Source organism: Phocoena sinus, chromosome 6, assembly GCF_008692025.1.
Source record: "Phocoena sinus isolate mPhoSin1 chromosome 6, mPhoSin1.pri, whole genome shotgun sequence".
Lineage (NCBI taxonomy): Eukaryota > Metazoa > Chordata > Mammalia > Artiodactyla > Phocoenidae > Phocoena > Phocoena sinus.
In genome coordinates, this window is record NC_045768.1 from 99,426,757 (window position 1) to 99,437,302 (window position 10,546).

The following is a 10,546-nucleotide window of genomic DNA, read 5'->3' on the forward strand; positions in this document are numbered from 1 at the left end:
CTGTGGTGACCTAATTGTGAAGGAAATCTAAAAAAGAGTGGATATATGTATAACTGATTCACTTTGCTGTACAACAGAAACTAACACAACACTGTAAAGCAACTATACTCCAATAAAAATTAATTAAAAAAATAAAATTAACATCCTCTTCCTAGGCTCACAAGTCTGTGGGGCCCTGCATAATCCAGCTCCCACCTTCCTCTCCAGCCTCATCTCACACCACTCTGCTTCTCGCTCACAGAGCTCCAGGCACCCTGGTTTCTTTCAGATGCATCAAGATCCTTTGAACCTCAGAATTCTTGCACATGTTCCCCATTTAACAGAAGAGAAACTGCGCCTGTTATGGAGAAAGCACTCCATACGTATTTTTTGAGTGATGATGACGCAGAGCTTAACCACCTTCTAGGCACTTGAAATTCAGAGATGAACAAAACACAATCTCAGCTCACAAGGAATTCTTAACCTCCTGGGAAAGACAGAAAAGTAAAGCAATGAGTAACAACTACAAGCAACAACTGCATTCATACTATGGTGGAGCAGAGCTGGGAATCACAGAGGAGAGTCATGTGGCCCAGGTGATGGGCATCAAGAAAGGCTTCCTGGAGGAAGTGACATTTGACATGAGCTTGGAAGGATGAGTAGGAATTGTCCAGTGGTGGCGGGAGCACCTCTTCCAGACAGAACAAACCACATGAGCAGAGGAACAGAGGAATGAGAGAGCTCTGTGAGTGACTGGAAGCAGGGTAAGTGGCAGAAGACAAGCCTAGGAGACAGATATTGGAAGAACTCAAGCAGCCAAGTCTTTTCAGAACCTCCCCTGAGCTCAACACCAAAACAAGTGCAAATGGGGACATGGAACTGCCCTCTAAGAGCATGGAAACTCCAAATGGAGCTGCTGCGGTCAATACTGTAGACTTACTCGGTTTCTTTCATCTCCTTCCTGTGGAGCAGATACTCCTTGGTCCTAATGGCCATCAACATTCAATACCCATTCATTGGAGACCTACAACATGCAGGCATGAAGCCAGGAGTGGAGAAGATACAAAGAAGAATATCTCAGGGCAGCTTTGATTCTTACACACACACTATGTTCTCACCGTCACTCATACACACTCACACCAGGGTAGTGGCCCCTCAGCTTTTGCTCCAAGACCGACTGGTAGCCCCCGATGAGGACTGTCCCTCCTCAAAGTCTCCCACCCACTCCAGTACCTCCTGAGATGGCTGGGGATCCATTGACCAGGGGGAAAGTTTCCATGATGACTTGAGAGGGAAGGTTCAAACTACAAACATACTTGAGAGAGTTATCTTGTCTGAAAGTCTCTCACACGCTGGTGCCCATGAGCAAGTGATCCCTTTTTGTTAAGTCTAGGCCCAACCCTCCAAACAGCTGGAGCTCCTGGGAAGCAAAGCCTCTTAGTCCTGAACCCCACTTGTAGACACTCACCCATGTGTCTTGGACTTTCAAGATTTTGGGTAAGTGTGTCTCCTCGGCCTTTCTCATGTGTCTTCCTGGAGACCTCCTGCTGGCATCTTCAATTTCTACCTCTCCTGGGTCTCCTCAGAGGTGCCACAGTACATTTGGTATCATTGCTGATGTACCCCCCCCACTAGATGGTGACCTCCCCAAAGACAGGGACCGTCTCATTCACCTCTCTCCCCACGACATCAAACACCATGCCAGGCACATGATAAAAGCTTGACTGAAATAAATAAATCAGAGAAGTCAAGGGGCAAGTTCTTTTCTGGCTGATGGAAAAGTTGCTGGATTATAAGGCCAGCTCCCCAGTTGCCCTCATGCCTCAGGACCCCAGCAGGCACTTGGGTTGTGGCTCTGTTAGAGGACATGATTACTGAAGACCATATCACTGGTGACAGATGGTTGCTTTACTGAACCGTCTCATACAATACCACCTTCCTTCAGCAGCCATGAGACTCTGCCCTGAGCTCAGACCTAGAGCTCAGAACCGGGAGCTTCCAGCTCACTACCATCTCCAGTGATGGCCTCGTGGGCCGGTGTGTAGAGAGAGGCACACAGAACAATTCTGAGCATTATTCCAGATGATCTGGCCCCTGCCTGTGATGCCACCAACAGCCCAACTCCTGCTTCAGACTGCATACCAGCTCCCCTGCCAATTCCCCATCTGGCTGTACCACAACAGAGAGGCAGTTCCCAGACAGGATGCTATAAGCCCCCTTTCCCCTGCTCCTCTCTTCAAAATAAGATGCTCGAAGATAATTCAACAGACAATCATAAAATTACTCTCCAATGCAGAGGAGGGTCGGATTGGGAGCTCAAGACTTGGAAAATGACTCGGCAGCAAGGACACTGGGTCTTATTTGTCTGACCCATATGTGCCAGACTGTGTACTGAAGAGACCACAGCCCAGAACCACCAGGTATAGACAGAGAAGTCAAAAGAAAGACACGAAAGACTGCTGTCTCTGGTGAAGGGGCTGGGAATGGAAAAGCCCAACGAGAACTTGGCCAGGAAACCCTTACCAAGTGGCCCAGTCTGCTGACGGCAGCTCCACCAACACAGCCTGAGCAGGCCGACTCTCCCGCATCTCACGATGCAAGCTCAGTATAAGCGTCTTCTTGTTTCACCACACGCGCCCTCCCATCCCATGGAGACACTGGGATCAAAGCCCTGCCAGGCCCACGCTCCACCGCGCTGCCTCTGGGAGCCCCCCGCTTCCCGCTGCCCTCAGATCAGAGCCCAGGCTGTCTCTGCTGCTCTGCCACAACACACCTGCTCACTGGGCCCCCAGCTGCTCCGGCTACCACTCCAAGCCCCTAGGGGCACCTGCACTGCAGCTGCCACCCACCCTTCAACATTCTTTTTCTTCTGAGTTACACTCTCTTGCAAGGGCCCCCCCAGCTGCAGAAATTGAGGGAACACCCCAGAGCCTCTTCCTCCCCAGAACAAGCGCATGCCGCCCACAATAGCAGGGCTGGAGGTTCTCAAATAGCCCCTACACTCGCCAAAGCCTTCAGGGGCCCCTGAGCCTCGGATCTGCCCCTGAGTCCCTTCCCATGATCCTATCAGCCAGGTTCTTTCAAGAGGCATCAGTTTACCCCAGTAATTTGTCCTCTTCCCGGAACCTATTTTCAGTTTACCAGACATGTCTCATCATGTCTGAACCCCAAATTCAGACACAGCTGGGCTGTTTCCCCCCCCCCCAGAAGCTTTTAGCCGCCATGCAAATCAGTGAACACCAATTGGATTTGCTACATAGCCCCAGATTCCACATGCTGAAATAAATCCAAACTTCTCCTGCAGGCCACCCTGGACTCCGTTAGGCATTTTGCTTAGGTGTGTTTCTTCAGACATAACCCACGTGTCTTCTGTAGGAAAATTAGTCTGACGTTTTACAAAAACCAACTTCCAAAGTCAATTCTCCAGTGGCAGCTGGAGGAGCAATTTGGAATCATCTGGACAGAGTAGCGCTGGCCCAGGATAGCAGACAGAGGAGAGCTGGTGGTGGGGCGTGTCCTCCGTAGGAGCCATAGAGGAGATTTTCTCCAGCTCACAAATCTAGAGTCATCAACTTCATTTTGAGTGGTTTAATTATGGCTAATTAACTGGATTAACTGCTTTGTATTATGGTAGTATAAATAAATACTTCTTTCCTTTGTCTTAACACTGCTGTTTCAATCCCAAGACCCAAGTTCACGTGAGTGTGTTACACATGTGTGTTTTACCCAGTTCACTTCAGGTGGCTAAAACTAGATAGAACGAGACCAGGAAATTTGGGGAGTGGGGATGGGTGGACCACACTGTCAGTGACCTCACCACTGACATTGATGGATCCTTCTCAAAAGTTCTAGACTACTTACACATATTATCATGGCCTTATAGGTTTCATAAGCATCACTAAACCCTGTGTGACATACAATCTCTTTTTTTTTTCTGTCCTACAGCTCTAAGGCAGTGTTTCTCAAAGTATGATCCATGGACAGCCTTCAACAAAATCACCCCAGGGTACTTGTTAAAAAGGGAGATTTCTGGGTTCCAGTGAGACCTGATTCAGGGTCTCTAGAAGTGCAGTCAGGAAGACACATTTTAAATAAACCCCTAGCTATTTCTGTGTTACTCCACACTCTTGGTAATTTTTTATTTATGCTCTCCTTTACCAGATCATGATGCTGATGACGGTGACAGGGACAATGATGGTGATGGTGATGGTGGTGATGGTGATGGTGATGGTGATGGTGGTGATGGTGATGGTGATGGTGATGGTGGTGATGGTGATGATAATGATGATGATGATGGAAGATACAATAAGATTCCTTCACATTTCTTTGGTGCTTTACCACTTATAAAGTTCTTTCACTTTCATAATTATTTCATTTAATTCTCACCAGGACTTGATTGTTGCAATCCCATTTACAGATGATGAAGGAGCTAAGATTTAGAGCGAGGTTAAAAGACTTCCCAAGCTCGGCAAAGTATTTGCTCTGAGCCATTTTCCAGAGGAGACAGACTTACATGAATCACTTCATTCTGAGCCTTTCCCTTCTCCCCAGACACCACAACCTGGAAGTTGATTGGGTCTCACCTTAAGGCTAGACAATCATTCAACTCAAGGGCTAACCCTAAGCCCTTGAGTCATGTTCTATGCAAGCGGGAAGACTCCAACCTGCCTGAGCCAACTACTCCTTACCTGGGAAAGGCCTACAAACCTCTTCAGCCTTCACACCCGTCAGAAACACCATACGGCAGTCAGAAGACCTGGTGTAAGTTGTGACTGTACCTCTGCTAACCAAATAGGTATCCCCAGATCAGTCACCTAACAGAAATCCCATCACCTGTAAAATGACAGGTCATAACAAGATTAAATGAAAATTATGCTTGTGAAGGTTCTCTGCAATTAGAAAGCGTACAAATGTTATCTCATAGGACTGTTAGGGTCATTATCATCTTTTGGGTTTCAAGTTCAGACCTCCTTCCCTCTCCTCCCTGCCACCTCTCCCCACCCTCCCCTGGTCCAGCCACCAGCACGGCTGCTCAGGCCCCCAACATCCCAGCAAAGAGTGGTTGGTAGTAATTCAAAGGCTGTTTTTCCTGCATATTTTACAGCAGTTCAGAAAGGCAAGTCACAGCCATAAATTGTGTACGGAAAGGACAGCGTGTCACCAAAGGGACCATTACCTCCTTGCAAGTCAAGCAACATAGATTAGAATGGAAATTATATGGGATCTTCATCAGTCACCTAAAATTGTTCAAAGCTCAGCAGTTCACTGAGGTCTGCTACCGGATCATTGATTTCAGTGGTGAGTGTGTATGTGTGAGTGTGTGAAGGTGTGAGCATGCATGTGTGTGAGTGTACATGTGTGTGCTCCATATTTGGTTGAGGCTCAAACAGAAAAGAAAAACAGAGGCCACCTCAAGTTCTCAGCAAGCTGAGATTGCCCCGAAAGTCTGAGCCTGGGTATTCTCAGCCTAATTCAGTCTAACAAAGTCTTCGCAGGGCCACAGAGAGATCCCCGTAGAACAGAAAGCTGCAGAGGGAGAAGGCTCAGTATGGGACTTCTGGGAAATTCTTTCCAGAACATGAAAAACACTACAGCCAAGGACAGGGCAACCTAGAAACCCAAAGACATCTTTAGAGCTGAAGCCTCAGACCCAGGTGCCGTGAACCCAGTGCGCCCACCCCTGGTCCTAACTTTGCCTCGGCCTCACCCAGCCTGGGATCCAGCTGCCCAATCTCATCTGCTGTACGCCTGGGTCAGGGCAGGAGTGCGAAATTAAGAACAAGAATAAAAGCTGAGCTTTATCAAGTGCTTACTCTGTGCCAGGCTCTGTGATAAATGCTTTACGTGCTTCATTTCATTTGATCCCACAAAAACCCTCTGAACTGGGTTCTGTTATTATCCCCAGTTAATAGATGGGTGAAGCTCACCATCACTAAGTGACTTATGCAAGATCACAGAACCCATCACAGGGGCAGCCCAGATTCCGTCTCCAGTCTCACTCTAGAACCTTGCACATAACTGGATTTTGCCAGTTCAACCCATTCTTCAGGGTCTGGCCCAAGGAAGGTGTAGACCAATAGTGCACAGGTTAAAAACTCAAGTTCTGGGACTAGACTACCTGATTCAAAACCCAGTGTTACTCTTCACTAGCTCTACTTTAGCCTTTCTGTGGCTCAATTTTCCTATTTATAAAATGGGTGCAATCCACTTCATAGAGTTTTAAGAGAGGTTTATATAAAGTTGTGTATGTAAAGTCATCTGAGGTCCTGGCACACGTGAATATTCAATAGATGAGTATTTGAAATAGAGAGATTTAAAGAGGCTGAGAAGCCAAACAGGAGTAATGGGACGACCCAGAGATTAGCAACCACAAAGAGCCACTAACCTCCTGGGCGGGTGGAACAAAGGACGAGGCTGGATTAAAGAACCCAGGGGCCTCTGTGACCTGCAGGCCTGGATTTCTGGTAGACCTACTCACTGGGGACTGGAAAGTTGGAGGAGATACAGCCAGTGTTAGAAACTCTGCCCAAGACAGAGAGAGAGAAATACCCCAGCTTCTTTCTCCTGGCCTCCATCTCCTGCCAGCATCTCCCACTGGCTGAGACCAGCTACAGGCCTGCTGACTCAGAGCTTGGAAAACCCAGCCTGTGAGGGTCAGCTCTGCCACACAGAGCAGAGCAAGGCCAGGGCAATGAATGTGTCAGAGGGCAGCAGCAGACTCAAGACGGGCTTGGTTCAAAGGACAAAATCCACACTCCTCAGCATTGTCCGCCCCCGCCAGCCTGACCTCCCTGCTCTGTGGCTACACAGGCCTTCCTTCAGCTCCCAAGAGCCCAGTTCCTGACAGCCCCGTTGGCTGCATTCATGCTTCCACCAAGCCCCCTTCTCCCACTCCGAGCTCTGTTCATCCCCACTCTTTCTTCACGTCTCAGCTCAAATGTCAAGTCCTCTGAGAGGCTTGCCCCCCTACCCCCAATCTAGAGTGGGTTCCTTATTAATTTTCTTTCCAGCACCCTCTTCTTTTCCCTGTTCTCCACTTGCCCCAGGCATCTAGCACAGGGCTTGGTAGATAATGGTTGCTCGATGCCTATTTGTTGAGCAAGTGGATGAGGATGGGGCCCAGCCCTCACCTGGCCAGCCAGACAAGTGCTCAGAGGACCAAGCCATGGCTCCATCCTCCCCGAGGCGCCAGGCTCATTATTCACCTCTTGCAAAGGCCCCAGGAGTCCAGCTCTACCTTAGGTCACTAACAAATACCTCCTCTGCAGCCTCGAGAAAGCTGGCACAGGTCAAGAGCAGAATGACCCCTCGTTTCACACCTATTAACACCCTTAGAATATGCCAGGCATCAGTATCATTCAGCTTTATAAGATCCTGGGGTCATGTTAAAGTTTTGGGGGTTCCTAGAGGTGCAGACTAGAGCCCTCAGAGGCTTCCAGGGTCTCCTTTCCCAGAGGGATGGGAGGAAAGAGCAGGAAGAGAGATAAGGAAGCGAGGGCGCTGGCTCGGAGGAGAAAAGGAGGGATGGGAGAGCAGAGAGTGCGCAGGCCCAGGAGGCTTGGGAGCTGCCGGTAAGTAGGCCATAGGGTCTGGGCTGAGAATGTGTGATTAGTACCGCTAATGATTTCACCAGCTCAAAATAGGTTCTCTCCTCAGAAACCATCGTCCCAGGGTCAGCCGTGGCTTCTGATTAGCCAAGGATGCTGCTGAGCTGCAGCAAGAGAGAAAACAACTCGCCAGAGGGTGGGAGGACCTGACATGGACCCCAGCGATCTGTGCCCCCGGAGGTCACTCCCCAGCCTCCCTGCACCCCCTGCAAGGGGGTACCTCGTGCTCATTGCTGGGGGACACCGTGAGAGGGGTGGTTCAAGCCCCTGCTCAGACAGCTGAGCCCAGCCAGCTGGGAGATAATTGGCAGGGCCTGGGGCCAGCCCCCGGGGGATAGTGATACAGGAGAATATCCTGTCTTCTGGATGTCACCCTCATTTAGCCTCGGGGTGCTGTGGCCCCCGGAGCCTCTCTGGGAGCTGTGTCACATCCTCTTCCAGAGCAGCATCTCTAGTGATTAAAACCACATGGCCCCTCCGTTCAGACCACTGTCATCTGTCGACCCAGCCACCTCGGCTGCCAGACGAGACAATCATTTTCTCTTCTCCTATGAAGACTCTTGTTCAACATGGTTGTTGGGAAGGGGGGCCAGCGGGGATAGAGACACAGAATTACAGCAGCCGTTAATTGCCTGGGTGGTGGCAGGGCCGACACGGGAACACGGGGGAAATGTCTGCCTCACAAGCCAATTTGGGTTCTCTGCTGAAGGTCATTAGGAGGAGGCCAGCTTCAATGTCTTCATCGCACAAGGACACATGGAAGATGACACGTCAGCCGGGCCTGAGCATGACACAGCTTCAAAGGTAGAGGCAGCATCTCGGTGGCCTGGGGGCACACTCCTCCTCTCCCTGCAGCCTTCACGTGGCTGGCACAGTTAATTGACAGCTGTGGGAACACAGCTGAGATGTCATTTCCCAGGACAGGTCCCTTTAACCAACAGCCCCGAACTCTCCCTTGCCTTATTCCTATCCTGCCTGGTTTTGCGGGCCCATCTCCTCCATGGAACCTGTCCTGACTACACTGCACAAACCCAGTGTGTCACTTGCCGGCCGGGAGGTAGGCTGTGCCTGAACCAAAGGGAGTGGGGAGCCAGTTCTGCGTTGGAGAAACAGCAGACGACATCGGATGAGTTCCAGGCAAGGCCCGAGTATCCAAAGAGACCCTGCCCCAAAGAGGTGATGAACACCAGGCCCCAGCCTTCTCTGGGTGAGGGGTAGGCACCTCCAATGGGTAGATGGAGAACAGAGGTGGGGGAACGTGCTGCAGGTGCGTGGTCCCAGAGGAGCCCTCCACAGGCAGGTCACAAATTCGAAGGGGGCCAGTAAAGGAAAAGCCCAGGCCAAGCCCACAGGGACTGAAGGCAACCCCTACAGGAGACAGTTTAGAGCGGACCCCCCAAAGCCAGGCCCAGAGGGCCGGAGAGCAGACCATAGAACTGCTTCTTCAGCTGGTTCTATAGCCTCAGGTGAGGACACACTCTGAACCCTTAAAGGACACAGGAAAGGAGACCCAGAGAAGCCCACAGCACGGCTCACCAGAAACTGGCCAACCAGGGAGACTGGTCTGGGCTGTGGGCATGAGCCATTGCTCTCCAACCCCATTCCCCCGCAAAGCTGGGGAGCACGGAGAGTCAGCCAGCAGGCCTGCCCACCCAGCCTGGAGAGCCGGGATTGGCCTCTGCCCAGGGTTGGCGCAGCTGCTTCCCAGCGCAGCCCAGCCCAGGCACAGGAGCACAAGGGCAAGCCTTCAGGCAACATGCAGCCCCGTTTGCTTGGGAGGCCCGCAGAGGCTGCCTGTCCTTCTAGGCAAGTCTGCTCTCCCATGCCTGTGAGTGGGTCCTGGGACTTTGGTCTTGGCTGGGGCAACAGGATGTCTGCCCCCTGAGATCATCGTTAGGGACGCTGGCCAGGCAGGCCGCAGCTGCCCACAACCAGCTGCTTCAGACAAAGAGCAGTGAGGCAACTTTCCCCAGACCCACTGCGCACTGCACAGCTGGAGTGCACAGACGCACACGTGCCCCCCACCCAGTAACACAGCTCCCCGATCTACTCCACGGCCACAGCTCCCAACGGGCAATGTATTATACACACTGCTGACTAGTCCTAATTTCTAGCTATTCCGTCCTGATCATTTTAGGGATTGGGGTTCATATAGGGACTCTGAGACCTCTTTCAGAATGCAACATCCCTTTCACAATGGCCTCAGTTTTGTTGATGAGTCAACTGGATCAGAACACTTGTCCAAAATCACAATAGCCCTAAGCATCTTGGAGGCATGAGAGAGGGATTCATCTAACATTAAACATGGTGTCAGACCCTGGGGTCTACAACCCAAATAATGCACAGTGTACTTGGAAAGACGAACATAAACACTCGCAATTACATCCTAAGGATCAACAAGTGGTCAAATTAAATCTGTCTGGGAGGTCAGGGACATCTTCACAGAGCAAGTGACACTGGACCTGCATCTCGAGGGATGAACAGGACCCCTCCAGCTTTATGAAGGGCCAGCAAGCAGTAAGAACTTTCCATGCACCGAGCGCTAGGAAAGGTGCCTACAGAGATCATCTCAGTTAATCCTCGCAACATCCCTAGGAGGTAGACAGTTTCCGTATTTCCACCTCACAGACGAGGGGAGTAAGCCTGAAGGTGTGTGACCCAAGTCACACAGCTGGAAGGTGTAGAGCCGGGATCTTAATCTTGGTGGTGTGACTGCAGGACCAGCACTCTTATCACCGTGTTGGACCGCTGCCCACTATGGGAAGGGGGATGGTTTCGGTAACAGTTTCCAGGTGGGAAATGAGGGGAAGGGCATCTGAGGCGTGTGCCCAGCATGTGCAAAGGCACGGGGATGTCCTGCAGACCTGTGAGCAGCCACATACAGCAATGGAGGGGTTGTCCCTAGAGAGGCAGGTGGCATCCGGTTTGGGGGTGTGTAAGCCAGGAACTCAGCCCTGTAG